Source organism: Berghia stephanieae, chromosome 1, assembly GCF_034508935.2.
Source record: "Berghia stephanieae isolate SIO BIC M18660-M18661 chromosome 1, UCSD_Bste_1.3, whole genome shotgun sequence".
Classification (NCBI taxonomy): Eukaryota; Metazoa; Mollusca; class Gastropoda; order Nudibranchia; family Aeolidiidae; genus Berghia; species Berghia stephanieae.
This window is the reverse complement of record NC_088360.1, coordinates 127,570,190-127,579,822: the sequence shown is the minus strand read 5'-3', so window position 1 is coordinate 127,579,822 and position 9,633 is coordinate 127,570,190. Positions and strand designations below refer to the sequence as shown.

The following is a 9,633-nucleotide window of genomic DNA, read 5'->3' as shown; positions in this document are numbered from 1 at the left end:
ATTTGAATAGTGTTTGAAATGGTTGGATTGAGAATATCTTGTTTGTTTTTATAGCATGCTACAATGAAAGAGGTCTGCTCCTGCTTAAGACAGTTTCCGTTCTTCAACGGGCCCTTATGATTTAACAGATATGTACTGGATGTGCATAGACTTTCCTGGGTATAGCAACAAGTTCTTTAAAGAGTTACAACGCACAAATGCCACAATAATTTGCGTAATCTTTTCGGCGATATTTAGATGGTGTTACACGATTTCATATTATTCAAAAAGCGCTCATTCAATTATTTTGATACTTTGCAATTCTATTCACAGTCTAGATGTCTAGTAAACTTTGAAAATATATCTTTATAATTTTTTACAAAAGAAAGAAATAAACAACGGCGCGTAGAGACATGAGTGGAACATTGTACGTACATGAAGGTATACAGATGCGAATGCAAGCTTTGTACCGTTCAAAATAAGGAAAAGTAATTGAATGCTATAGGTCGATCGAATGAGTTAAAGTACGTGTCAGCTCTGAGCTATGGAAAATAAAAGTCTTGAATCTCAATCGGAATATTAAAATCCTACGCCTTTCCCTACATGTCCACTGATTTCGTCTCATTCCAAATAATGGATGACCAGAGATCTAACCTTAATAAGTGAATCCAAAAACAGCTATTGATGCTATGCTTTAAAAAAATGTAAAATACTCACAACATCCGCCAGCCGGATATAACATATTAACACAAAACTATGTGTAAACTTGAACGTATATAGTCTGATAGATAGAATTTAGTGAGAACTGATCATCATGTCTAAAAACAATAACAAAGAGCTAAGTGACGTCAATTTCGTTCCAACTATAAAATAATAAAAGGGCTGGAAAGAGAACAAATTCGGTTTTAAGACCAGGATAGAGCAACATGTCGCTAGGACAGAGGGACAGAACGTAAGGGACGGATGGATGAATAAACAGACGGCGGAGTGGTTCCGGCCAGTCGGTTGTATAAAAGACGATGATAGAAAACAGGTGAAGCAAAGATGCCAGAACGGGAGTACACTAAGCAAAGTAGACACTCGGACTCGGTCCAAGAAACAAACAAAAGGTTCTGGAGCTAAAGTGCAGAGGTGCCAACTGTCTCACATTTTATGGCTTTCTAGAAGGAGGACGCATATTCAAAGCGATTAGCATAATATATGACGAACGTAGGTTCATGATAAACATCGGTTTCAGTTGGTGATGGTCCTCCCCCCCCCCCCCAAAAAAAAAAGTATATATTATATTATAAATAAATAAATCTCAGATAAATGAAAAAAAAACCCAAAAAAACAAAGAAAGAAAGTAACAAAGAAAGAAAGAAAGAAAGAATGAAAGAAAGAAAGAATGAAAGAAAAAAAGAAATAGTGAAAATCAACAAATTAATTTCTAATTTTTCAGCACAAAAAGGGTTGATTTCAGTTGACCAGATTTGGTAAAACATTAGCTAGAAAGACTTCTGTCGAACTGCAAAACTCGAATACGATAAAGACACAGAATATAAAAATACTACAAACACATTTGTTAACATCAACATTTTAAGTGAGTAGAAATATTCCACTTTTTGTCATTTTTTAAAACTATTGAAACATCTTTTTTTTTTCTCAAGACAACGGGTTGTTGGCAACACTTATTTCTCGCACTCATTATCTATCGTAAAATTACAATGTGTATAATTTGGCATCTCTGGCACTGGCGGGTCTTGGATAAGATACCGGTGCCATGCCACTCAAAAGACAGGAAGACTTTCTTGTCAGCGTCAGATTTCATTAGACCCAGGCAAAATCATTGCAGCCTCGTGATGTGAAGGGGGAATGGACAGATAATAGTCGTGGTACATGGAGGGTACTCGTCCAATAGCTGTGCTTGGCGGATGCTTTGAGGGTTAAGGAATATTCAACGAATTGGAGTGGAGGAAGAAGGTGGATAGAAGAAAGAAAAAAGAAAGATGAAGAAAGAAAGAGAAAACGAGAGAAGAAGAAGAAAAAGAAGAAGAAGAAGAAGAAGAAGAAGAAGAAGAAGAAGAAGAAGAAGAAGAAGAAGAAGAAGAAGAAGAAGAAGAGAAGAATGAGGAGGAGGAGGAGGAGGAGGAGGAGGAGGAGGAGGAGGAGGAGGATGAGGAGGAGGTAGAGTAGGAGGAGGGGGAGGAGGAGCAAAGGATGTTTTAAAAATAAAGGTTGAAATTGCGTAATATTTTTATTTTAAGCACCATGCAAATAGGATAAAATATAATACAAAACCATCTGTTTAGGGCCTTCTTGTTCAAGAGTAAAATACATTAGTGAATGAGCCATAACAATAATTACATATAATGATGGTAAATAAACAAGGAATATTGTTCCTATTTTTAAGTAAAACTATAAAATATTTTTAATAGCCCAACTCAGAAGTAATTATGTTTACTCGGTATGTGTGGAGTTCCAGTTGACTGACAATAAGGCCTGGTTCGAACCTGTGTCCAATCTGTTCACATAGGAAAACATTGTGTGGTCTCTGGGGGTCTTTGTTTGGAATGGCAGAAAGCATTATGAGATTGACCAACGTCTTGTAAAAAAAAAAAAAAATAGCAAACAGAAGTAATTATGTTTACTCGGCTGTTTACTATACTAGGCTGAGTTTCACGCTATAGAAACAGTGTTAAATTCCGGCTTCAAGTTCAAGGCGTCGGCGTGTACAAACGCAGTACAACCGAAAAGGTAATGATGTCTTTTATCGCTGGTTGGGATGATGGTTATGTGTGTTATGTTTAATTCAGAAAAGTGAGTGGAGCAGGCACTTATGTTGGTAACAACAAGATATGAAGTGAATAGAAAAGTGCCAGAAGACAATAGAGAATAAAAATTTTTCGCGGCGGTGGTGGGGTTTGAACCTGCGACCTTATTGGTACGACAACTCCGCCTGGCAGGTGAGAGCGTGGCTCTACCGTGTGAGCTATCCACGAACACAAAAATATTCGTTTCAAACTCAAAGTCATTACTAGATCCACTCTCACCCACTTCTTGAGACCGCCGATTCGTTCGTACACCACCATCGCGAATAATTTTGACCAGCAGTTAAGCTTAATAGCCAATATTCTCAACACAAACATATAACATAGAAACGATTGAGACATTGAGTATGCTCCGGTGTATGGGGTGAATTTTTAATTCAGAAAAGTGAGTGGAGCAGGCACTTATGTTGGTAACAACAAGATATGAAGTGAATAGAAAAGTGCCAGAAGACAATAGAGAATAAAAATTTTTCGCGGCGGTGGTGGGGTTTGAACCTGCGACCTTATTGGTACGACAACTCCGCCTGGCAGGTGAGAGCGTGGCTCTACCGTTTTGTGTTCGTGGATAGCTCACACGGTAGAGCCACGCTCTCACCTGCCAGGCGGAGTTGTCGTACCAATAAGGTCGCAGGTTCAAACCCCACCACCGCCGCGAAAAAATTTTTATTCTCTATTGTCTTCTGGCACTTTTCTATTCACTTCATATCTTGTTGTTACCAACATAAGTGCCTGCTCCACTCACTTTTCTGAATTAAAAATTCACCCCATACACCGGAGCATACTCAATGTCTCAATCGTTTCTATGTTATATGTTTGTGTTGAGAATATTGGCTATTAAGCTTAACTGCTGGTCAAAATTATTCGCGATGGTGGTGTACGAACGAATCGGCGGTCTCAAGAAGTGGGTGAGAGTGGGATCTAGTAATGACTTTGAGTTTGAAACGAATATTTTTGTGTTCGTGGATAGCTCACACGGTAGAGCCACGCTCTCACCTGCCAGGCGGAGTTGTCGTACCAATAAGGTCGCAGGTTCAAACCCACCACCGCCGCGAAAAATTTTTATTCTCTATTGTCTTCTGGCACTTTTCTATTCACTTCATATCTGGTTATGTGTGTTATGTATTATTACTACGGAGATGCCAGGTCAATGTGAGGCCGGCAGATAACTGGATGAGAGGTCAGTAAAAGAACAGGAAGTTAACTTGTATGACTTGAGGTTTTATAACAAGAACTGATAGACATTGAAAGAACGAGGGTCTGTGAATATTCAGTAATCAGTATAGAGAAAGCCGACTGAACTTTATCGAAAAGTGCAATTTGAAGCAACTAAGTATGTACTTGTACATTGTGGTACGATGTCACAAAAGAATGCCTTGTTGTACATGTATTGAGGTTCGACTTCCCTCCCTCCCTCCTCCCCCCCCCCCCTCTCTCTCCCCCTCTCCCTCTCTCTCAATCTCTCACACACACACACACACAAACACATACACACATACAAACACACACAATGAAAACATTCACTCAACAAATGCCCGGAACTGAGATGGAAAATGTTAATTTTTATCATCCCGAAAACGGTTTAGAAAATTAAACAAACCTCAGAACGATTTCGTTTTGTTTAGACAAACAAAACATGAACAAACAAACCCCCCCCCCCCCCCCCCCAAAAAAAAAAAAAAAAAAAAAAAAAAAAAAAAACAAAAAACAAACAAAGAAACAAACAAACAAACCGCTCGCTTTTAAATAGCGCAATATCAAGTAAACGTGCTCAAAGCGCTTTACAAGGGACTCCTAGCCAACCGCAACACTTAACACATAGGACGAGTGATGATGCCTGTTAAATGCGATATTACATGTTTTCCGACAGAGACAATGCTGTTAACGGCCAGGTACTCATGTTACACATGAGTACGGTGAGAGAATGCGAGTAAAAAGCCTTTTCTAAGGAGACATATATGCAGCGCTCAGAGCGGGACGCGAACCCAGAACGTTCTGATCCGAAGGCGAGTGTCATACCATTAGACCACATAGCGGTTTTAGTTTTAGCTGTTTACGATGTAGGTGGAAGATAAAATAAGAACGAGAGAAGAAGTGGAGGGAAGTCTTGGTATAGACCACCCTGAAAAACCGTATTCATTGAAGATGAAAGAAAACAATCCATACGCAAAAGCCACGAAATACCGATAGCATGATGCCACCCCACGCCACATGTATTATGAAGCACCAGTTCGTCCTACAAACACAATCTTCTATATTATTTCCTAATCAATTCGGCGAGCTTAATTTTCTTCTTTTTTTTTCCCCATAAGTTTGAAAAGCTAACGAGAAGGAGACGTGATGGTTCAGTCGCTATGGGCATCTGGGGCAAGAATTTCAGCCTTAAAATGTGTGCTGCGGCAGACGCCTGGGCTGTCGCGGTCTTTTCTTGAGATGGACCCTCCAAAAACATTCCCATAGGGCTAAATTAAAAAAAAAATCATTTCCTCCATTTAAAAAAAATAATTAATTAATGAAAGAGAGAGAGAGAGAGAGAGAGAGAGAGAGAGAGAGAGAGAGAGAGAGAGAGAGAGAGAGAGAGAGAGAGAGAGTATTGGTGAGATGCTCGGCAGGGCCACGTTGTGAGTCAAACGATATCTAGGTTGACAATCTAAACAACGCGACCCAATCATCAATAAAATACGTGATAATAGTCGTTGGGTGGTGATACCGATGGTGGTGGTGGTGGTGGTGGTGGTGGTGGTGGTGGTGGTGATGATGATGATGATGATGATGATGATGATGAGGAGGTGGTGGCAGTGGTCGAAGTATAATATGGTGGTAGTTGTAGCGAGCGGAAGCAGTAATGTTAATAGTTGTAGAGGTTGGGGGGGGGGGGGGGGGGGGGATAGCATTTCCAAAAAGAACATACATTTAATCGTAAAGGATTCAAGATGCGGCTGATGCAAAATCAAGCAATGGGCTTCGGATACAACAAGATCCCGGCTCCAGTTATGATTTTTAGAAAACGGTAAAATATTATTTCAATTCCCATCTGATGTTCTGATACATCGGATTGGGGGTGGATGGATTAAATTTTGTTCAAATCCCCAGACCCCCCCCCCCCCCTCCTTCCAAATATAATATAAACACATATGAGATTAATGAGTTTTTCATAACGTGTCCGTGAATAGTTGATGACAAATTGTGAAAGACAAATATCAATAAATATTCTCACTAGAGGATTATTGATATTGACATTGCTTTTGGCGGCAAGCGTGAAAATTGAAAACCTCATTTATCGATCATCAACGGTTGACTGATTAAAGGCAATGGGCATACATCAGGCTTGAATTGAGCCGGTATCAAGAATGCCATACAGAGCAATATTATGGGACAATAAGAAAGGAGGCTGATTGGCAAACCAAGGAGTCGTGTGTGTTCCACTGAATAAATTGAGTAATCAAAGGGTGTTATATTACGACGACGACATCCCACTGTATTCATCATGTCAAAACTCTGCGAATTTAGAATCCACAATGGTCTGAAAAAAGTCTCAGGGTCAACCAAGCAGTCCCACGTTACAAACTTTTTAACAAGCTGTCATATTAATCAATATATAAAATATAAATGAAGAAATATTGTCTGAAATTCATATTATTATTATAATATAGCAAGACAACTTAGAAAACATTTCTTTTCACGCGTTGTTTTTTTTTTCTTCTTAACAATAATAACGGTTAAAAAGGAGAAGAAGAAAAGGAACAAGATGACGGAAAAGAAGATAATATAAACATTATTTTTATGATTAATATTATGATGATTATTATTATTATTATTATTATTATTATTATTATTATTATTATTATTACTATTATTATTATTATATTATATATTATTATTATTTATTATTATTATTATTATTATTATTATTATTATTTATTATTATTATTATTATTATTATTATTATTATTATTATTATTATTATTATTATTATTATTATATATTATTATTATTTATTATTATTATTATTATTATTGTTATTATTCTTATTATCTTTTATTATATATTATTATTATTATTATTATTATTATTTATTATTATTATTATTATTATTATTATTATTATTATTATTATTATTATTATTATTATTATTATTATTATTATTATTATTATTACAAAACGTTTTAATTTTAACAGAAAGTTCAATTTATTATAAATATAATAAATTATTTGACATACTAGTCATCAACTATTTATAAGATTTTTTTCTGTTCCAAATGAATGGATTATGAAGAGGAAAGCAAGAACACTGACAACACAGCCTTCATGTACTAAATAAGAAAATTACCATAACCAAACAAGTTTTAATTTAATTTCCTTGAAATTCAAACACAATGAAGAGTCAGTCTTTAGTATTTTCGATGCAGTCCCAAAACAAATTGATGTATTTTGCCTCTAATACAATAGCGATTGGATATCCAATTAACCACAGACATGTATACCCTTGATTTCAAATTTCATGTACATTTTAGGGATAAAACCTTAAATGTCAGGAACAATACGTCTTAAGAGACAATCAAAAGTCTAATATTATCAGAGAATGATAAGGCTACAATGTGACAATGTGTATCTTTTTTTCAAGAAGAAATATACCCACTAAAGAAGCTTGACGTGTCATCCACATTTAATCATTCCAATCTATTTCAAGCCATGATGAGATGCCCTCATCACCAGTATCTAGACCTATTATGAAGTTGACACATAACCTTGGTCATTTGTCAATGACCTCTTCCAACTAAATACACTACAAAACTGATATATTGACAACATACTTATACCGACACAACAACAAAGTCCCATTTTTTGTTGTTTGTTGCTATATCACATTTGTAAATTGGTCTTGAATATCGACATAAATTTAACCCGAAGATAATTAAATCGACAAAGCTTGATATCGACAATAATCAATCTTTGAAAATTTTTTTAATAAAATTTTTTTAATTTTTTAAAAACAGAATGCAATTGGTTAAAAATATTCTGCTGTGAAATAAAACATAACAGCCAATGAAACTGCAGATATTCCTTTGTGAGCGAATGAAATTGTCTCAGTTGATGCCATTGTTGCGAATATGACAAGAATGCCTGATGCAGAGTCAGATATGGAGGACACCGGATCATTGGAACCAGTTTTTAGCCAAACCGCCGTAACAGCTATCAAGCCTCTACACTGCTTTCCACAAAGTCCCGAGGACACTTCTTTATTTGATGTTGTTGCCAGTGCAGAGGACAGGGTTTATAAAATTATTCCTGGCCTGCTGAAACAGACCACAATAACTGACATTTTACAGTCAAATTAAATTAAACATTTTAAATTTCAAATTTGGCCCTTTTAAAGCCAACCGAATCATCAAGATTGACTTCCTTTGTTGTTATCTTGCATTTTCCATTTGTTTCTCTTTCATTTTTTGGCCGGACTGATATATCAATATGATGCTTATATCCACATGTTGATATATCCGTCCTTAAATAAATACTTCCCTTAAATAATACTTTCCTTTCCTCTCTAAAGAGCCATTCATTAAGGCGTACATCTGTCCAATTTTCAATTGACTCTTATGTTGTCTTTTAGATTTCTAAACAAACCTAATGATTATTGAGAAATACTCTAAAATAACACCAATCTTTTTCACCAAGCTACAAAATGGATTCCCTTGAATTAAGTTACTTTGTCCAGACTTAATTCAGTGGAATTTGTTTTATCCCAAGTATATATGGCCAGTGCCTATTCATGTCTTATTGCTATTTCAATATCCTTTTCTGTCTCATGCACAGTATGAAAATTCAAAGACACAACTGAAATTTTATTTGAGGGAGCCAAAGAAACAAAGGCTAGTGGAGTCTTTGCTTCTGAGGCTTGTCTGCTTATCATTTGTCATGGTTTGCTAGAAGCTCTTCCATTCTCTTCCACAAAGTTCCTTTCATCGTGCCTTGACAGTTAGGCTACACATACCTGGTTCTTGTCAGAAGTAAAGGGTACACAATGCACAACATAAGTATGTGTGTTCTTTGCACTACTTGTTATAAATCTTGCCCCCCCCCCCCCCCACCTCCTACACTTCGAAGGCCAATGATGGAGTACTAAATAACTTGGGGGTTTTTTTCTCCCCTTTTCCTCCTTCCTTATTTCCTGTAGAATTTACTTTTCCATTGTTGCACATTCCTGTTATTTTCAGATTTTTTTTTGTGTGTATTTTGTATCATTTAAAACAAAAAATACGTGTCATCTCACTAAAATTGAGTGATATATACTTTTGGTAACAATATCGATCGCACAAGTGTTGATCTATTTGCTGCAATCGGCAGAGCCTGTCCAGTACAATTAAATATCTTTCTTAATTCAAGTACAACAACACAATATCAATAGATAGATATCTAGACGTCTAGAGATAATATTTTTCTATGGCTGATGGACAACGTCCACATTACAAGTATTTGACCATCAAATCCAATCTATGTGTATGGTTTGCAACACGAAAATTAATAAACTTTGCGAACAGGAAATTTAAAATGCATTTCCATTTTTTAAAAAACAAAACAGCTGATTCTCTAAAAAGTGACTGCTAAAAAGGATTAATAATTAGGATTCGAGTTTCAAACAACATTGATAATCAACAATTTTACAAAGATAAACAGTCTGAAAATCCATATATTAAAATTCAAACGACGTTCTTTATCTACGCTAACTTAATCTTACTCACCACAAGTCATTTTAACCCGTGTGAACCACTCACTCTCATTCATGGAATAAAAACAGAACTTCAGTTGGTCGAGTTCATGAGAAAGAGTGAACGAACGACAGAAAGAG

The 9,633-nt window shown here is 36.1% G+C and overlaps 1 protein-coding gene across 1 annotated transcript in view; it reads right to left on the bottom strand.

Moving 5' to 3' along the window:
* Positions 1–9,614, bottom strand: part of LOC144963095 (beta-1,4-glucuronyltransferase 1-like) — a 70,588-nt gene extending 60,974 nt beyond the window's left edge. The window contains exon 1 of the mRNA XM_078896744.1: positions 9,527–9,614. The gene's annotated coding sequence lies outside the window, so the exon portion shown is untranslated. The remainder of the gene's footprint in view (positions 1–9,526) is intronic.
* Positions 9,615–9,633: the final 19 nt, after the last annotated feature.